Source organism: Helianthus annuus, chromosome 9, assembly GCF_002127325.2.
Source record: "Helianthus annuus cultivar XRQ/B chromosome 9, HanXRQr2.0-SUNRISE, whole genome shotgun sequence".
Classification (NCBI taxonomy): domain Eukaryota; kingdom Viridiplantae; phylum Streptophyta; class Magnoliopsida; order Asterales; family Asteraceae; genus Helianthus; species Helianthus annuus.
The window spans coordinates 141,991,157-142,011,132 of record NC_035441.2 but is presented as its reverse complement, the minus strand read 5'-3'; the positions used below and the strand labels follow the sequence as shown (position 1 = coordinate 142,011,132).

Below are 19,976 nucleotides of genomic sequence, written 5' to 3'. Positions count from 1 at the left end.
CCCGAACCCGTTAAAGTAACTAGGAATAATTAACCTAGTTAGTGGCATGTGATTAAGTGACTAATGGTGAGTTATAGCCTCATTTGATCAAAATAAAACATGAGGGACTAATATCGCCAAGTGGGGAAACTTGTTTTATTAAAACAAGAGTTAAACACCAAAGCACACACCTTGAGTGTGTGTTCTCGACATAAACACAGGAGCCAAGAAGCTCTCTACCTCAAAACCCTAAAGCTCACAAATCCAGCAAAATTAAAGGTGAATCAAGCAAAGAAATTGGGGCTTTAACTAAATCCTTGATCCCCTAAGCTAGGAGGTCACAAGGTATGTCGATTTTTGTAATTCGGTGATATCTTGAATTTATGATGAATACCCACAATCGAAATTCTTGAGTACATGTGGAATGTATGGGTGACATCGACATGAATACAAGTCTAGGAACAAGTCCTAGAAGCAAACATGTAGAATTAGTGCCATAAGACTAGAGATTTAATGATTTCCCTTATAGGTGCTAAGTGGGGTTTCATGATAAAATGATGAACCCATGAATCTGAATGTTAAATTGTGAAATTTGAAGATAGGATGAAAGACCTAGATGATGTTTATAAACACTAGACATAGAGATTTGATTCTTGATGTAAATCTTGGTGAAAATAGCTAGTTATGAACTAGTTAGTAAACATGTAGAATTATGCCCATTAGGTGTTTGTTAAAATGCCTAAATGAGAAGTAAAGTGTTGAAATTCAAGTGAAACGCGTAATTGGCAAGCTTGACTAACTACATGAGATATGGAATAAAATGGGTTCCAATCATAATGTTGATTTGCCTTAATCATGCATATTATATGACCAAAGGTAGTTGACTTTAGAAAGTCGAACTAACCTATGGTGAAGTCGAATAGAAGTTTCGACATAAAGTCCGTAAGATGAACTAGTCATAATATTGATGACTAATCTAACCATCTTACGAATTATAATGATAGTTTGACTCTTGACAAGCTAGATGAAGGCTTGGGAGGAAGCGGGTCAAACGGAGCAAGTACGAAAAGAAAACGTTGCTTGGATGCGAGGTAAGTATAGCTTACACTAGTCTTAAATTGTGGAATATTCTCTTATCATATAAATTATCAATGTGATAACGAAACAGTTGAGTAATGATGTTCCGTCATGTAGTCGTACGGAACAGGATAATCAAAGATGAGAGGAACCATAATAATGGTTAAATAGAAGTAAATCGATAAACGGTCATTTAGACTAAACGGGTCAAAAGGTGAAAATATCACCCTTTGACAATATCGACTAATGAATTTGTCGAGTGTATGATTACAGGAATACATATCAAATGGAAATTTGCATCGCTATTAGTTAGCGTTTATTAAGCAAAGCATTAAATGGGTCAATATGTTGATCCGAGCCAGGTATGTGTGATAGGTTAATTACTCATTTAAAACGTGAAGATCTATGAGAGTTAGGCTCAGTAAAAAGGGACATACGGTTACCTTAAAAGGTAAACCGAAGGATTTAAATTATAGACAAAGTGTTTTGAAAACAAGATTTGGTTAAAAATGAGATTTTGGGCGTGCATGGCTTAAGCAAGCCCTTCGTCGTAAAAGAAGAGTTAAAAATGTCCAAAACACCCTTGTTAGTGAAATTAAGCAAGCAACCTTTAGAAGTCGCTTGAAAACGAGTTTTATAATCAAATCAATACTTAGAACAAGTATAAAAAAACGAAAGATGTAAATTCTTGGTCGAAAGACTCTATATGAGTCTTTGCCGTAAAATAATAATCCGAGGGGTAAAACTCGGATTAAATAGATCACCAGATTAAATCCACCACAAATATAGTTGTGGTGGGAGATCATTTAATAAGAAATGTGGACTTATGTATTTAGAAACAAGTGAAAGCAATTGGCGCTTAAAATATGCTCAAATACCCTTAACGGGTCAAAATGAGCATATGGGTGAAAATGGGTTTAAGAAGGTATATAAACCTGTAATTTGAAACCTTTTATGTTAAACATTATTGAACTTGATAGGTTATGGGAAATAAGGGTAAAACAAACTTGTTTGTTTGAGAAAGATCGAACGGGTCAAAATTTGGTAAAAAGGGGAGTAAGCCGAAGACTTAAAAGTCTGAAATTTTACTAAACCGAATGTTGGATTTTAAACTCCATAAGGTGGAGAATTAAATTACAAACACGTAGGAAGAAACGGTAGGTCAAACGGACAAACGGTTTGAAAGATACGAAAGATTTCGTGTCAAAAACGGCAAAATGGAAAGGTTGGATGCAGGGGCCACCGTAACTTACGGTGCCACCGTAAGTTACGGTGGAGCTGATATAGATACGGTAGGTAACCCCTGAGTTACGATGGAAGTTTTGACATTCAGGGGCTACCGTAAATTACGGTACCCACCGTAATTTACGGTGGACCCTGTAATAAAATATATTTTAATTAGTTTCGCTTCGTGGACTCATTTAGACATGTTTTTAAACCCTGAATGACTAAAGCATTTCATGTTTATGAAATGTAGGTACTTTTGGATGCCGGAAGACGATCAAGCTCAACGAGGAACCGAACACGATAAAGATACACGCTTCCGCACTTTGCATCGTCATTAATTTTTAAACGACGAATTTGATCACGTTATGTCAAATGACTTATGATTTGTAAAAGTTTTAATAAACCCGTATTTCCGACGTATATGTAATCTAAATTACATGGTTGCTTTTCGTATATTTTACGTTAAAACTTGATTTTTAAGAACGGGTGTTACAGTTTACATAAACTGGCCGAAACGGGTCAAACCTTATCATTTTTACCTCAAAATCTAGAATGTGTTTATATTACCCATATAAAACGAGTCTTCAAACTTGTTGGGTCCAAACCACATTCCATTCCCGGTTTTCGCGTTTCATGCGATTAAACCGTATTTATCATTTGAAACTGACCGGTCTAAGCTAAGGCTAAATTAAAGACCCGTTACGATTCTAATAGGTGTTGTAAACCTTCGTTCCAGAATAGGAGACCAGTAAAAGATACTTGCATTTGTTTGTTGAGGTTATTACTTGCTCAGGTAAATACTTTTAACTTATTTTCCGTTATACGGGCTTGGGTTACGGTATATAAAATACCGCTTGGTCGGGCAATTGACCCTAACTCATTGTGTAGGATTGTGTAGTGACCCGAACGAGTCGTTCAGAGGAAATTCTATCAAATACAGATGCGGAAAATAAGTATTTGACTTAGAAACAGCTAGCAAATCACTTTAAACTTCTCTTTGCATTGATTTATGACAATATACATTCAAATCTCGATCCGGCAGCACTTCGGTACGAGTTTCATCAATCATTACAAATGATTCGCTTGAAAGGCTATTTATAGTTGTTGAGATTTCGCTTGAACATACATGTCGTTCAAGCGAAACCTTCAACTGACATGCAAGCGAAACCATCAATATACATTACAAGCGAAACCTATAGCTAAGACCATACAAGCGAAACCTATTGCACACACCTATACAATCTCCTGTTTTCTCGTAAAACGTGCCCTGATCTAACACTCTAAGACTAAGACTCGATCCAAGACGAAGTCAACAGATGTAGTGCACCAACAGACTCCCCCTCAGATGTTGACGGAGTCGTCCATCGAGTCACGACCATGTTGTATCTTCACATCTTCAGTCTTGATCAGTCTCTGAGCTTTTCTCTTTCTATCTTCATCTCTTTCTCTTTTATCACCAACAAACTCCCTCACTTTGATGTTGACGTCTTTTGAGTTTCTCAGCTCCAACATTCACTCCCCCTCAATTAATGACTTTTCCTGAACAAAAACTCTACCACAAACATAAGTTTTATGACAAACATTTAAGCATATAAACTATCATAAACACATCAATAAATCAGATACTGATGAACCACTTGGAATTATAATATTTTTCGTATCAAAACAATCACAAACTCCCAAACCAACTGTTCATCATGTTCAGCACTTAGAATTTTGAAAATCTGCTTTTCAATATCAGTCGTCGAAAATATTTTTGACTTTTTCAAAATTTTATGCTAAAACACACTAAAATCTTTTTGAATTTTCTGAAAGAAAGTAAATGCAGAAATGAACTATTTACAAACAATATTTTTGTGAGTTTGTGCAAGAGGATCATATCAGTTTTGAGACAAATCACTAACACCGTTAAGCTTTAATCATTTTCAGTTCTAAACAATTTACCTAGATTGTCAGTATATTGGTCCACTTTAAATTTTCACACAAATTTCAATCGATTCGAGATACGATATTAATGTTTTAGACACTTGAACTTAACTGTGTATCACTCCACTTGAATATACTCCCGTATCCAGATCCCAAATATTCAGTCTTACAGGTGAGTATACCACAGATGATATCTGTAAAGGGGTTATGTGCGAGAGATGACGGCTTCGACTTTAGGTGGGTCCCCTTTAGAGGATCTTTTATTTACAACAATAGCGACTATCAATTTTATTGTTTCATCAGCATGCTGAGAGCGATGCTATGTTTCAAGCATTTTGCGAAAAGCATTATCCAGGGACTAGGTCAATACTTCCATACAGCAGAAGTCCTGGGATAATACCCCAGATATCACTGAGTATAAAGACCTAGTATCTCAGAATATGGGACCTTTCAAACAAGATTTCGGGGGTTACCAATATATTCAAGAATAGTTACCCACGAATCAAGCAAGTTTGAATTAGGTTTATATCTCGTTTCAATTTACTAAATGTGCAAAAACCTACTGACACATCCGCAGTAAGATTGTTTATCACTTTTAAACTTTCCAATTTCTTTAGCATGTTGTGATAGTCCACTGATGTACTATCATTTCCTCTTTTTCACAACAAAACTCATTTTTGATTTTATCATGTTTTTGGCTTTTTCAAATTTTCTAATATTTTTGGATTTTCTGAAATTTTCTACTCCCCCTAAAATGCAAACACATTAATGAAAATATGAAAACAAACTGTACAGAAACATGACAACCGATATCAAATCACATCAATTCGCCATTCTCTTGGCGTAAAAAATCAGAACTCCCCCTATCAACAAACTATTTTCCCATTTTAGATTCAAAACACTTAAGTTTGTTTTAATCAAAATGGTTTTTCCAGAAAATAAGTTTGATTGATTTTATCACTTGTAGATTTATCAATAACAAGTTCGGGGTTGTGGTTCATCATATTGTCTTCCAACCAGTTGTAGGAAAATACAAGTACATATTAATGTCCTTGATTTACCATATGCAATCAAATCGTCTAACTACTTGTAATTATAACCAACAAACATAAACAAACCTTTTTACCATTTGTATGATTGACGTTACCGAATAAAATTCAAGAAAGATGCTGATTCATGCTCCACGCTTACCAACCTGGGAGCTCCGGCAAGTCCTGAGACTTATTGTTCATAATATGTACCATCCCAGTCACAAACCAGGGATGGTTCAACCTTTTCTTTCTTTGTTTTCTTCTCATAAAATTCTTTAACCCCTTTGACTTTTCGATCAATCATCTTGCCAAAGATATGTTTTACCTTGGGGTTAAAGACCTTCTCAGCATCAAATTCCTGTTTATCATTATAAAATTGGTTAGATATTTCAACATTACCAATTTTCTTTTTATAATTTTCAGCCCGAAGTGATGGAAAATCCTCATCATTCACAGTCGGAACTGATTTTTTATCTTTTATATCAGCTTCACATTTTGAAACAACTTGTGGCTCAACTGATTTTATGGAATCAGTTTCATCGCCTAAAGATAGCTCCTCTGATTTTAACCCATCAGAATCATCGCTAGAGCTTTCACCAACCTTCTTAACAACCCATTTCTGGTTGTCAGATTTAGCTTTCTTCTTATAAAACTTGTTCGAACACTCACCAATTTCAAATTTAGAATTTTTAAACAATTTTTCTCTATCAATTGGTGGTTTAAACTCAACCACTTTCTCTTTGAGTTTAATAGATACTCCCTGTTTTGATTGTATTGCCTTAGAACAATCTTTGGCAATATGTCCAACATTGTTGCACCGGAAACAGGTTCTCGTATCTCTCTTCTGTTCGTCTTGCTTCTTCGCAAGGAACTCACTATTTGATTCCCTCCAGAAACTTGTCTTTTCTTCTTCATCAGTTGATGTACCTGAAACAAATGACATTTTGGATTTAAAATCACGAACATATTTTTCATTTTTCAGTTTTTCTGTAGGAATAAAACCTAAGCCTTTCTTTTTGAAATTACCGTTATGGTTTGATTTCTTTTGGAAACCTGAACCAGAACTGTAATTCTTTTTCTTGTTTAATCTTTGTTGTACTCTTGAGGTGTAAAATCTTGGTTTTTCATTAAGACATAAGTCTTTTATTTCAGAAATATTAATTTCTGTGAGTTTGAAAACCTTGTTTATCAATTTAGTTTTGACACCTCTTATTGGAAATTCCTCATCAGAATATAATTTGTCAGAATCATTCAAAGTGTAGGCAACTTTAAACAATCCATCATCCAAATTAGATTTTGATAACATAAACTTTCTATCATAAACTATTTTGTCCTGTTTTTCTATTTGACATGTTGTGCTTGACTCAGACTTTGACCCTGACGCGGACTCCGACTTTGACTCCTCAATGTCATCATTTTCTAACACATGATCCACGACTTTCTTCATCAATTGAGACTGTTGATCAGTGTCAGACGATGTAAACACAACATCAATACTATCTGGTAGATTGACTGACGACTCTGACTCCCACTGTAAATTTGTTGCCTTTTTGACTCTTTCATCGTTTGGATATCTTGGCAAATATCCATTTTCCAGCGGGGGTGGACACTTGTTATAACTAACACCTTGTTTCTTACTAGAATCTTTCTTGTCAGTCTTTTTCTTCGTGTCATTCTTCTTATTTTCAGAAGTCTTTTCATCAGCAAATTTTCCAGCTTCTTTCTCTTCAGTTACCTCATCATCTTCCCATGCTTTCATACTTTCAACCGTCGGATAAATCCTGTCAATGACATAAGAAGTACATGAGTAACTTTTTAACAAACGATTAACTCTTTCAGTTTCAATTCTTTGCAACTCAAGCTTTTGTTCCAAAGCAGCACACTTCTCTATGTAATTGTTCACAACTTTCTGCTTTATCATGAAAGCTCCCTGAAGTGTCTTCATTGCTGTTGCTTGTTCTTCACTCGTTTGGTTGTATTGGTTCATTGCTTTGTTCAGCACATCGTACGATTCCTTCAAGCTATTCAAGTTGTAAATTAGTGTGCTGTTCTGCTTCTTTATAGCTTCACAGTTCTCACACTTCACTGGAATCTTTTTAGCATCAACTTCTTCCTCAACCTTGAATTTAGGAACTTCTTTCACCTTTTGTCTTCTTATCACTGGAACATCTTCCTCATCACTGCTCACTGGTGTCTTGATCTTTTTCTTTTTCTTCTTGGCTTTTTCATCTTCACTATCACTTTCAGCCAGCAACTTCATATCAGCTTTGAACTTTCTTGCCCATTACTCAGTATCATCATCACTATCACTTTCAACCTTTGCCATGAAAGCAGTGTAAGCTCTAGTTTGATCAGGAATATAATCATCCCAAGTAAAATTTTCCCAGCTAAAACCCTCTGGTAACTTTTCATCTTCTTGATCAATCAAACAAGCTTTTGCATTTTCTGGAATATAATTATCCCAACTGAATGACTTCTTTTCATCTGAATTAACCACACATGCTTTCTTTCCAGAATCTTCGATTATTGGTCTTCCATGTGTAGTTTGTGCTTGATGTTGATTTTGCTGTGATGGTGATTGAGCAACCTGATGGTAGATGGATTTTCTGTAGTAATCATTGTTGTTATTGAAAGAATTCTGAGCTCCACTTGCTTGGCGATTAGTGCACTCCCTTTTGAAGTGTCCTTTTTCCCTGCACCGAAAACAAGTGACTTTAGATTTGTCGAAACCTAAAGTAGAAACATTAGCCTCACGAAGATCATCTCTCCCCGTGATCTGCTTAAATTTCTCAGCTCTCCGTAACACGCTAGCCAAACACCACTTTATGTCCATCAACTCCATCTCTTCAGCATCTATCTAGTCGTAGTCTTCCTTTGTTAGCATTGGATTTCCGATACGACCTGCAACAAAACAACTATTAGATTCCAAAACCATTCCTAATAAAGACATTTGGTTTTTAGCAACTTCCTCAGAATAATCTTGATCATTTTTAAGATTTAATACAATATTGCACTGAAGTTTCTTTCCATTTTTCGTTGCTGAAATGTTTGGATCAAAAGACGAAAATGATGTAAAACTTGTTTTGCTGCTTGATCCTTTAAATGAGCTTTCAGATGAATTCTTGACACTGTAGGTAGTTTCAATTTTCGGAGATAGAATTGATGTCATTCACCCCTGATTTATAGTATAGCCCAATATCCTGTTCACCATCAAAATCTTTCATTCGAATAACTTTTCGTTGTTCCATTTCCTGAGCTTCGATCTTTTCAATGAACTTGCTGACTGTCAAATTGCTAAAACCTTTCTTGTTTCTTAACATCATAAGATATGTGCCCCAAGTTTCATAAGGCAAAGCATCAGCAAGTTTTTCGATCAACTCTTCATTGTCTTTCTCAATACTCAATCTCTTCATGTTAGCAAGCAAATTGCAGTATCTTTCGATAATCTCTCTTGTGCTTTCATTCTTTAACCCGCGAAACAGATCAAATTCTTTCTTTAGAAGCGATTTCCTGCTTTTGACCATTTCTTCGCTACCACGAAACTTTGACCGTAAAGCTTTCCAAATTGAATATGAAGTTCCATTGTGTTGCAAAAGCACCATAATATCCTCTTTCACTGCTTGTTGAAGAAGACTTAACATTATTTTCTCATCTTTATACTTCTTTCTAGCATCCGCACTAAGATCTTTTATCGGAACAGGCTCTTCATCATCATTCAATGGTCGAACATATTTTGTCTCCACACATTCCCAAGCATCTAGGTAATTAGCTTGTACCCAATTCTCAAAGCGACCTTCCCAACCTTTAAATTCTTCAATGTTCATGAGTTTGGGTGGTTTTTGCATTGTACCCGTTTCATTTTCGAGCATTGTATTTTGAGCAAAAGTGATTGGTGTAACCGGAGTAGCGAATGCGTTGAAAAATTCCTCGTCCATTTTCAAATTCTTACAAAATTCTCACAACAGCCTTATAAGCGAAACCACTGAAGCGAAAACACAAGGTACAAACAAGCGGAACCAGTGTTTGTACAAACAAGCGAAACTACAGAAGTTCACTGAAGCGGAACTAAGTTTGTCTCAACAAGCGAAAACTCAATGATCCTTGAAGCGGAACACTGAAGCGAAATCACTGAATATTGAAGCGAGACCTCCTGATGAAATGTATCTAGAAGCGGAACTAACACTCTTTGAAGCGGAACCTGTTGAACTGATGTAACGATAAGCGAAACTATTACGTTCTTTCAAGCGGAACTATAAAGTGTCCGTTTAAGCGAAACCTATTCCCGAGCATGTTTGACCCATTTTTAATGTGAATTTTAACACCAAACTTTCCAAGGTTTGTCTATACACTATTACACACAATCTGTGAAATTTTGAACTGATTTTGATCGGTGAAAATGTCTGAACTAAAGAAAGAAGGTGTAGAAGTAAGAAAACTTGACAAATTCCAGCTATTCTCTACAGAACTCCTCCTCCTGAAGCTCTGATACCAATCGTAGGATCGTGTAGTGACCCGAACGAGTCGTTCAGAGGAAATTCTATCAAATACAGATGCGGAAAATAAGTATTTGACTTAGAAACAGCTAGCAAATCACTTTAAACTTCTCTTTGCATTGATTTCTGACAATATACATTCAAATCTCGATCCGGCAGCACTTCGGTACGAGTTTCATCAATCGTTACAAATGATTCGCTTGAAAGGCTATTTATAGTTGTTGAGATTTCGCTTGAACATACATGTCGTTCAAGCGAAACCTTCAACTGACATGCAAGCGAAACCATCAATATACATTACAAGCGAAACCTATAGCTAAGACCATACAAGCGAAACCTATTGCACACACCTATACAATCTCCTATTTTCTCGTAAAACGTGCCCTGATCTAACACTCTAAGACTAAGACTCGATCCAAGACGAAGTCAACAGATGTAGTTCACCAACACATTGGTAGTTGGGTATTATCAATATGACCCGTTTAAAAATTGGTTTTGTTGGCTTTACGGCTTTGGGAGCTTAATGACCATGTCCCGGATATCCTTGGCAGCATTTTACGAAATGGCCACGACCTTGACACGCGGGTGTAGGCGTACACCCGACAATGTGTCTATATTTATAAAGGTATAACCGTTGGTTTTCCCGCCACGGCTTATGCTATGTGGCGTGTCTATTAACCTTAAACCCGGCATGACCCGGGCGACTGAACACATAGTGAACATGTAATTCTTTTACAAGATTTGATTGATTAATTATCCCAAGTTATAAAGAGTTTGTGCCTTGTGCATTCAAATCATTTTCATTAAACCTTTTACAAAAGTGTCGGTTGAATGTATTTACCAGTGTAAACTGACGTATTTTCCCAAAAAAAAAAGATTAAATGCAGGTTCTACACGAAATAGGCTGGCCACTCCTTAGCATCGTTAGAGTCTCGCAAGCCTGGATGCCACTATTTGTTGTACATTATATTTTCTATTTTATTTTGATCCCCTGTGGATTATTTCGATTACTTGTGATACTTGGATATTACATTTGATGGTTGAAATATATCTATCTTTATGCTTCCGCTGTGCATTTAAATATTGTGTGGTTTGACTATATTGTTGCCAACTATGTCACGGTAATCCCCCACCGGGCCCACCAGTGAAACGTGTGGAAATCGGGATGTGACAGGTTGGTATCAGAGCCAACGTTGAGTGAATTAAACACTATCCTTATGTGTTTAATCTCAATGACACAATTGCACATACTCGAGTCTAGACAAGAACATAGGACAAATTCGAATTGTGGTTCTAGTTTATCTTTTATTGTTTGTTGTTGATTTAAAAATTGCTTAAGTAGAAAATATGCCACCAGCAATCAGAAGAGGAGGAAGAGGCAAAGGGCCGATCACTACTCATAATGATCACGAGGTCAGACCTTCACACATGCGTGCTCCTTCCAGCACAAGGAGTGAAGAACCTTAGAGGCGTAGGAAGAACCTCTTTGAGCCCGCTAGACGGTCTACCTCGCATAGTTCGACGCCTTCATACCGTCACTCTTTTGGGCCGAACTCAGAAAACTAACCCAGTAACCCTCAACCTTCGTTCATACCTCTCCAGCGTTCTGTTTCGCACCGTTCCTATGGCGATCCCACTCCTTTCTTCCAAGGCCAGTTCAACCCGGCAGACTATGTTCAGGAACCAGTAGGTTTTAACCCTCTAGGACCAGAGGACCATTTATCCGAGGACAATGCGATGGATATGGACGAGGACACGGATCCCATCGAACCTGCAAGAGGTACCCCCAACCATCCTATCGAGATCTCTGATGGGTCATCCTTTCACGGAACACCTTATTAAGGTCCCGATAGTTACCAGGCGAGGTTTAACCAATGCGAGTGGTACTTTACACCCTCTCACCATTCATCACCTCACCAGCCGCAGCAGCAGCAGGATCCTTCCGAGGATTCGCGTTTCGTGGCAGTTACGCCACCGCCTCCACCGCTACCAGTTCATCAAGCACCTCCAGATCCGCCAAGGCGTAGGAGATCAGGCGCGCGGATGTCCACACGAGGAGGGGAATTTCACTTTAGCACCCCTCGCCACTCGAGTGCAAGTCATTTTCCGCCATTGCCTGAAGACCCACAAATGGATGAACCTTCGAACCACCCTGCAGAGGTGAATTCTGCACCAGTTGCACCACCTCCGCCACCTTTCGGCTATGATAACCCGATACCAGCATACGCCGGATCCACAGCATATAACCCGTTTGAGTTGCCGACTCACACTCACTATAATTATGTTGATGTCGACCCATACTTGGTAGCGGCCAACTACAACGCCCTCCATCCCGAAGGACCTTGGGGATTAGGATACGCAGCTCATGGGTATCCAGCACCTGCTAGGCCTCCGGTTCAACAACCGTCGCAGCAACCACGTTTTTCCCACCGGAGCAGGAAGAAATCCTCCACCGTTTAAATAGGGTAGAACGAGATTTTGAGCAAGAATGTAAGAACAATCGTGGATTCCTTAAAGGCGTAGCAAACCTGTTAAAAGGGAAGAAGAAGCGAGATCACTAGTCTCTAGATGTACTATTGTATTTTCCTATTTTAATCAAGTCCCTGTGTGGACATTTATTTGTTTTAGTCCCTGCGTGGACTTGCTTTACGGTCCCTGCGTGGACTTATCTTTTTATCCCTGTGCGGACATCTATCCTTGTATTTGGTCCCTGCGAGGACTTGTTTTCTGTAAACCTCTGCGTAGGTATTTTTCTATTGAAAGTCCCGTTTAGGGCAGTGTGTAATCATTATTATAATTAATGGAATGTTAAGTTTATAAAATTCATTTTTTTGTCATTTTAATACATTAGTATATGAAATAAATTAAAAATCATTCCTTTTAAATAAGTCTGCCTAAACAAAGAATCTTAAATGGTGAGACCTAGCCTGGTGTCATAATAAGACCCGGCCAAGATGGTGAGACCTGATTAAAAGATTCAGATTCCTGTTAACCTCTGTAAACATGTTAACATCCTTGGCAGACGTGATTCGTTAAAATCACACACGTCATTCTTATTTAAGGATCCTTCAAAGGATTCCAACCCCCAAATTGATGATTTATAAATCATGGGTTTAAATCATCAATTAAAATGATCACTTATCAAACATCCATTAGTGATGTAGTGCCTACGGGCCATACTTATTGTCATATAAGACAAAAGACAGTTGTAGTCTACGACTCCCTGTTAGAAAAGGTAAAAGAACTATGGTTCAAACCTTCATGCCTTGATTCTCTGAAATCCTGGCTGATAATATATAAAACGTCCTTGTGACTAGGCTTTGTGCCACTTACAATATTGTTTGTGATTAGGATAAGTTATATTCAAATCCTAAATAAAAGTGAGTAACAAATTAACCAAATATGGTCTATGTTTAGCATGGTTAATGAATTGCCATAAAAGACAATTCCATGATAAACTCCTAAATAAAATTTTGTCATATTCCTTGTAGCAGATCAAGATCTCAATGGCTGACCCAAATGGAGTTAATAGTCAATCAAAGGAGGACGACAATGATAACGCCCAAATTAATATAACGGGCGCTGAATTGAAAGCTTTAGTAGACGACGCTCTTAAGACGGCCTTAGATCGGCAGTATGCAGAGTATAGCGAGTCTCGAAGCAGGACCCTATCTGCACCACACTCTAAACCAAGAACTCATTCTGCATCCCATAGCAAACCACCCTCAACCCAGTCTAAACCTAAGAAGGACGACGATCGACACTCATCAAATGAGAATAGTGTCCGTCCCAAGAAGACAGTGTTCAATGATGCACCTCGCGCCAAGGGTTGCACGTATAAGTACTTTGTTTCCTGCAAGCCCCGAGATTTTACTGGGGAAAAAGGCGTTGTGGATTGCACGACCTGGCTGGACAAAATGGACACTGTTGTGGACATTAGTGGTTGTGCTGAGAGGGATGTGGTGAAGTTTGTATCCCAGTCATTTAAGGGTGAAGCCCTAGCATGGTGGAGGTCATTGGTTCAAGCCTCTTGGAAGGTTGCTTTGTATAGCATGACATGGGAGCAATTTATTGCTCTCATCAAAGAAAACTACTGCCCTCAGCACGAGGTTGAGAAGATAGAGTCTGATTTCCTATCACTGGTCATGAAGAACCTGGATTGCCAGGCTTATCTCACAAGTTTCAACACCCTGTCAAGATTGGTTCCGTACCTTGTGACCCCGGAACCTAAACAGATCGCGTGTTTCATCGGGGGTCTGGCCCTGGAGATCAAAGCTAGCGTGAAGGCTTCTAGGCCTGCTACATTTAGATCCGTGGCAGATATATCTCTGTCTCTCACACTGGATACAGTGAGACAGAGATCTCTGAGAAATGCTGACACTGAAAAGAGGAAACGTGAAGATGATAATTCACGTAGGTCAAGCAAGAAGCATCGGGGGAATCGTGACCACAAGAAGGGATCAGAGGCCAAGAAGAATGACCGACAGTCGGGCGATAGGCCCAAGTGCAATGTTTGCAAGAAGCACCATTTCGGAAGGTGCAGGTATGAACAGAAATCCCAGCCGAAGGCATGTGGGATTTGCAAGTCCTCTGAGCATAGGACTCTTGAGTGCAAGAAACTCAAGGATGCAACTTGTTATAGTTGCAACGAAAAAGGGCACATCAAGACTAACTGCCAGAAGCTGGTAAAGAACGCTGAAGAAGGGAAAAAGACCAATGCCAGGGTCTTTCAGATGAATGTTCAAGAGGCTATCCAGAACGACAACGTCATAACCGGTACGTTTCTTATCAATGATGTATTTGCAAGAGTGTTATTTGATTCTGGAGCAGATAAATCCTTTGTGGATAATAAGTTTTATGAATTATAAAACTGTCTGTTAAAGCCTTGAATGTGAACTTTGAAGTAGAGTTAGCTGATGGGACCTTGGAAACAGTCTCAGCTGTTTTAGATGGATGTGTGATATCCATTAGGAATCACTCATTTCCTTTATCCCTGTTACCCTTTAAACTAGCTGGTTTTGACATAGTATTGGGTATGGATTGGTTATCGCATAACCAAGCCCAAATTGTGTGCAACAAGAAACAAGTGGTGATCAAGACTCCGTCTGGAGAACCACTTACCATTCAGGGAGATACTCGGCATGGATTGCCTGCACAAGTATCTATGCTAAAGGCATCCAGATGTTTGAAGAAAGGATGTGTCATTTATATTGCACAGGTGACTATTGGTGAGGAGAAACCCAAGATTGAAGACATCCCAGTCATCTCTGACTATCCTGAAGTTTTCCCGGAAGAACTGCCTGGTTTACCACCAGACAGGCAAGTGGAATTCAGTATCGACATTATTCCAGGAGTCGCGCCTATTGCAAGAGCACCTTATAGATTGACACCCACAGAAATGAAAGAATTGAGGACGCAGCTAGATGATCTGCTAGCCAAAGGTTTTGTTAGACCCAGTTCGTCTCCGTGGGGAGCACCAATCTTGTTCGTCAAAAAGAAAGATGGTTCGATGCGTCTATGCATCGATTACCGTGAGCTTAATAAGGTTACAATCAAGAATAGGTATCCTTTGCCCAGGATTGACGATCTGTTCGATCAGTTGCAAGGAGCAAGCTACTTTTCCAAGATTGATCTCAGGTCAGGCTACCATCAATTAAAGGTCAAGGACGAAGATGTGCACAAGACTGCATTTAGGACTCGCTATGGTCATTTCGAGTTCCTAGTGATGCCTTTTGGGCTCACTAATGCACCTGCCACATTCATGGATCTCATGAATCGCGTTTGTAAGCCCTATTTGGATAAATTTGTCATTGTCTTCATCGATGACATCCTCATATACTCAAAAAGTCAAGCTGACTACGAGAAGCATCTTCGATGTATTCTTAAACTGCTTCATCAAGAAAAGCTTTATGCCAAATTCTCTAAATGTGAATTTTGGCTACGAGAAGTCCAATTCCTTGGACATGTAGTCAGTAAGCGTGGTATCCAAGTGGATCCCGCCAAGGTTGAAGCCGTCATGAATTGGCAGGAGCCGAAGACGCCTACGGAGATTCGCAGTTTCCTAGGTCTAGCAGGATACTACAGACGCTTCATCGAAAATTTTTCAAGGATTGTTGCGCCCCTAACTTCTTTAACTAGAAAGAGTATAAAGTTTAATGGGGGCCCTAAACAGCAAGAAGCTTTTGACATCTTTAAACAGAAACTAAGCAATGCTCCTGTGTTGACATTGCCGGAAGGAATGGAAGAATTTGTAGTATATTGTGACGCATCGCACACCGGGATGGGTTGTGTGCTTATGCAGAGAGGCAAGGTGATTCCCTATGCTTCACGACAATTAAAGGTGCATGAAAAGAATTACACCACCCATGACTTGGAGTTGGGTGCCGTTGTATTTGCACTAAAGCTTTCGAGGCATTACTTGTATGGCATTAAATTTGTGATCTATTCTGATCACAAAAGCCTTCAACATTTGTTCAATCAAAAAGATTTGAATATGAGGCAGCGACGTTGGATGGAAACTCTGAACGATTATGACTGTGAAATAAGATACCATCCAGGCAAGGCCAACGTAGTCGCAGATGCCTTGAGCAGAAAAGAAAGAGTGAAACCAATAAGGATCAATGCCAAGAGCATTGAAATCAAGAACAGTCTGAATGAGAGATTGTTAGCTGCACAGAAAGAAGCTGTGTCAGAAGCTAACTATCCTAACGAAAAGCTAGGAGTAACTGAAGAACAGTTATCCTGTGGCAAGGACGGAATTCTGAGATTAAATGGAAGGATATGGGTTCCTATGTACGGAGGTCTTCGAGACGTTATCCTTCAAGAAGCCCACAGTTCCCGATATTCCGTTCATCCTGGAGCTGATAAAATGTACCAGGACTTGAAGGCAAACTTTTGGTGGATAGGCTTGAAAAAGTCTATAGCCACCTATGTAGCAAAGTGTTTGACTTGTGCGCAAGTAAAAGCTGAACATCAAAATCCGTCAGGCTTGCTACAACAGCCTGAACTTCCTGAGTGGAAGTGGGAAATGGTGACGATGGATTTCATCACCAAGTTGCCAAAGACAAAGAAGGGAAGCGATACAATATGGGTAATAGTTGATAGACTGACCAAGTCAGCACATTTCCTACCTATAAAGGAGACTCATAGCTCCGATATGCTAGCCCAGTTGTTTGTAGATAAGATTGTAGCCCTTCATGGCGTGCCTGTGTCTATTATCTCTGACAGAGATACCAGATACACGTCACACTTTTGGAAAAGTTTCCAACAATCTTTGGGCACACGTTTGAACTTCAGTACGGCTTACCACCCTCAGACAGATGGACAGAGTGAGCGTACAATCCAAACGTTGGAAGACATGCTTCGTGCATGTGCGATCGACTTAGGTGGTAGTTGGGATAACCACCTACCATTGGTCGAGTTCTCCTATAACAATAGCTACCATACGAGCATTAAGGCTGCACCTTTTGAAGCCCTATATGATAGAAAGTGTAGAACGCCCGTTTGTTGGGCAGAAGTTGGAGATGTCCAGATGACAGGACCTGATATAATATTTGAAACAATGGAAAAGATTGTCCAAATTCGCGATCGATTGAAAGTTGCCCGAGACAGGCAGAAAAGCTACGCATATTTGAAGCGTAAGCCTTTCAATTTCGAAATAGGCGACAAGGTATTGCTTAAGGTATCACCCTGGAAGGGGGTGATGCGATTCGGTAAGAAAGGCAAGTTAAGCCCGAGATATATTGGACCTTTCGAGGTAATCGAACGTGTCGGATCGGTTGCCTATAAATTAAACTTACCGGAAGAGCTAAGTGGTATCCACAATGTGTTCCACATCTGTAATCTGAAGAAGTGTTTTGCTGATGAATCACTAGTTATACCGCATACAGATGTACACATCGATGAAAGCTTAAAATTTGTTGAAAAACCTATGTCGATCGAGGATCAACAGGTTAAGAAGCTTCGCAGGAAGTATATACCGATTGTGAAGGTAAAATGGGATGCCCGTAGAGGTCCCGAGTACACGTGGGAGGTAGAGTCCACGATGAAAGAAAAATACCCTCATTTGTTTCAATAAATCTCGAGGTCGAGATTTCTTTTAAGGGGGTGAGGATGTAACACCTCGAAAATTTGCGTCCTATAATGTATTGACACGTGTCATGAGTTTACACGTGGTAATAGATACTAAATAAGGACTAAAGTTGACAAACATTGAAAGTATGTGAATCTGAGGGTTCAAAATGTCAACGAAGGATAAATATACTGTATAGTAACCCTAAATGATGCTCATACCTTCAAACGAATAAATCATGGATCGTACGGAACGAAATGTGGAAGAAAGTGAGAAATTACAAACTATAGGGGTTAAATGTGTCAACATGTTTAAGTTATACCTCTGAGTGACCCTTTAACAAACCCAAGGCTTTGCAACAGTAAATTACGCTCACTAGATTATACGATGTAAATTTCGCAAAGTTCCGTTTTAAAGTGAGAAAGTTATGATCGAATTCGTATGTGAGGGGTTAAAAGTGTCAACATTGAAAGTTAGGACTTTTCGGGTAGTAATAAACTAACCGAGGACTTAACGGCGCGGGTAAAAGTCACGAGGCCCTTATACGTAAATAAAAGAGGCCCAAAGTGCAAAGTTACCCCTTCGAATCGCCAAAGGCCAACTGCAATAATGAAAAAGATTTGAAAATCTTGAAAACAGGTCTCAGGCGGGCCGCGTAAAGGTAGCAAAGGGCTTTACGCGGGCCGCGCTGACAGTGAAGATATGGGCTCTGACATTGAGATTCAAGCGGGCCGCGTAAAGGTTACATGATCATGGACGCGGGCCGCGTCAGCCTCCCAGATGCAGGTAATTCGGACAGAAGCACTGTTGAGTGTTTTAACCGACCTTGGAGCCATTATTAAGAGCATGGGCGCCCCCTAAACGTCCCCTAGCACTCAGGGACAGTTGTTGATCATCCAAGAACACTTGTAGGCATTGTTGTCAATGATCTAAGGTGTGTAGTTTACTATAAAAGGCCACTTAGTGCAACAATGTTCTTCACACCTTCAAACAACACTTCTGATCATTTTTGGAGCTCAAGTGTCTTCACTACTCATCCCTGGTCGTGCATAGGACTCTTGTAAGTGTGCTCCACCCTTCTTAGTTAAGTTTTTGCTTAGATATAGCTTAAAAGTCAATCTGTCGTAATTAACGATTGACTTAACGGTTAATCACAAATGGTCCAGTGATTAGCCGAATCAAAGGTAGTTATATGTTGGTAATCATGTGGGCATTAAACCCTTAAAAGGGCACCCTCTGATTCCCACTCTAACTAGTCCAAATGTCGGGTCAAAGTTGCTTAGAAAAAGTCAACAGAATGCTAACTTTCGATTTTATGCATAATCAGTAATGTAGATGGCGTGTAACCTGTTTTGACACTCATATAACATGATAATAAGTGTTATAACTAGTCTAAGCTTGTTTGATCCGGCCATTTACTGTTTTGACCCGGTTCAGAACCGAAAGTCGCAAAACTTTGACTTTTGCTTTGACTTCAGTTCTGACCCGTTATGGTATGATTTAGATATGCCTTAGGACTCTCTTAGGACCAGGTTTCATGATGGTATAACCCTCTGTGACCGGTTCGTTGTTTGTCCGAGTCGTTTGCAAATTTCCGTTATATGCTTAAATGTTGACCATAACGCCCTTTTGACTTTAAAACGAGAATTTTGGACATGTGAAAGGACAGTAACCTTAGTTACTGATTTCTAAGCATGTCCCTGAAATTTCATGTCAATCCGAGGTCTAGAATGGGAGTAATGCTAAACAGCGCAATTACGGAAACTTTAGTAATTAAACGGCGCAATTAGCATAAAACCTATCTAAACCAAAATTTCGACACCAAACCTTTTACACCCTGATGTAAAATAATATTTCAAGAATTTTAAAGATTTTTAATTATTTTTAACCTGCTCATAACCCATGGTTATGGCATTGATTTGGTAAATACCGAATATACCCTTTTCGGACGTAAAATGAGTTCTACATGGTATTTTGACCCGAATCCAGTTGCTACTGATTTTAAATAATAAATAAAGTATTTTGAACTTTATAACCTATTCGGAAAACTCAGATTTCCTGTAGAACTCGGAAACCTCTTTTATAATCTTTAAAAAAGACCGAAATACCCCTACTGGGCGTATATTGGGATTAAACTCGTTATGGGCATAATGGAAGGTATCCTAATGATAC

At 39.1% G+C, this 19,976-nt stretch overlaps 1 long non-coding RNA gene across 1 annotated transcript; it reads left to right on the top strand.

The window, feature by feature from the left end:
* The first annotated feature begins 1,081 nt into the window (after positions 1-1,081).
* On the top strand, positions 1,082-2,736 carry LOC110874758. The gene is made up of 2 exons (XR_002556198.2): positions 1,082-1,418; positions 2,534-2,736. It is a non-coding gene; the product is annotated as an uncharacterized LOC110874758 (long non-coding RNA).
* The last annotated feature ends 17,240 nt before the right edge of the window (positions 2,737-19,976 follow it).